General features: G+C 31.5%; 1 protein-coding gene across 3 annotated transcripts in view; it reads left to right on the forward strand.

Annotated features, from left to right (window-relative positions):
• The window catches only part of LOC119591933 (zinc finger and BTB domain-containing protein 7A-like), an 82,982-nt gene that overhangs the window by 11,490 nt on the left and 70,806 nt on the right, over positions 1-686 (forward strand). The window lies entirely within an intron of this gene.

Raw genomic sequence — 686 nt, forward strand, 5'->3', positions numbered from 1 at the left:
GGGAGAGTCTCAATTTGTGCCCAGTTTTTTTGGTATTTCAACTTTGGTTATTTGTTGCTAGACTTAATAGAAAATATCTTTGGGGGGGAATAATTTTCTTTATGGTAAGGGTAGAACAGAAATTGTCATATCGAGGGGGTGCTCTTTTAAGTTGGTGGATCTCCTCTTTTTTGTGTTTTTAGTGGTAAAAAAAAAAGTAAAAATAAAGAAATTTGAATCTTGAAATATAAAGAAATTAGAAAGATAGATGAAACATAGCCATTTTGTTTTAAATGTTTTAAGATATAGTAAAAATATAAAAGGCAGTTCAAGTTTTTGTTACTAAGAATTCAAACTAGTGTTGTGGGGAGTATTTGGAATGGCTTATTTGTGCAAGATTCTGGTTGAGATTTCTTATTTATGTTCTGTTTCCAAGTTATTTTTAAGGGTAAATAGAGTGCCTGTACAATATAGCCTCCATTGCTGTTGCTCTTTTAACCTCTAATAGAATCCGAAATATAGATTTCCATATATTCCTACTTCACATATCTTATGTGGGTTTCTGAATAGCTGATGAATATCAGTAATCTGGTAGCCCCCTTTTTTTTTGGGGGGGGGGTAGCAAAAATGAAAATACAGAGTAAAATAAAATTCTTGTCTTTGCTCCATATGTAACATTTATTGAAACATAGTTTTGAGTTGATATG

Source organism: Penaeus monodon, chromosome 29 (assembly GCF_015228065.2).
Source record: "Penaeus monodon isolate SGIC_2016 chromosome 29, NSTDA_Pmon_1, whole genome shotgun sequence".
In the NCBI taxonomy this organism is placed as follows: domain Eukaryota; kingdom Metazoa; phylum Arthropoda; class Malacostraca; order Decapoda; family Penaeidae; genus Penaeus; species Penaeus monodon.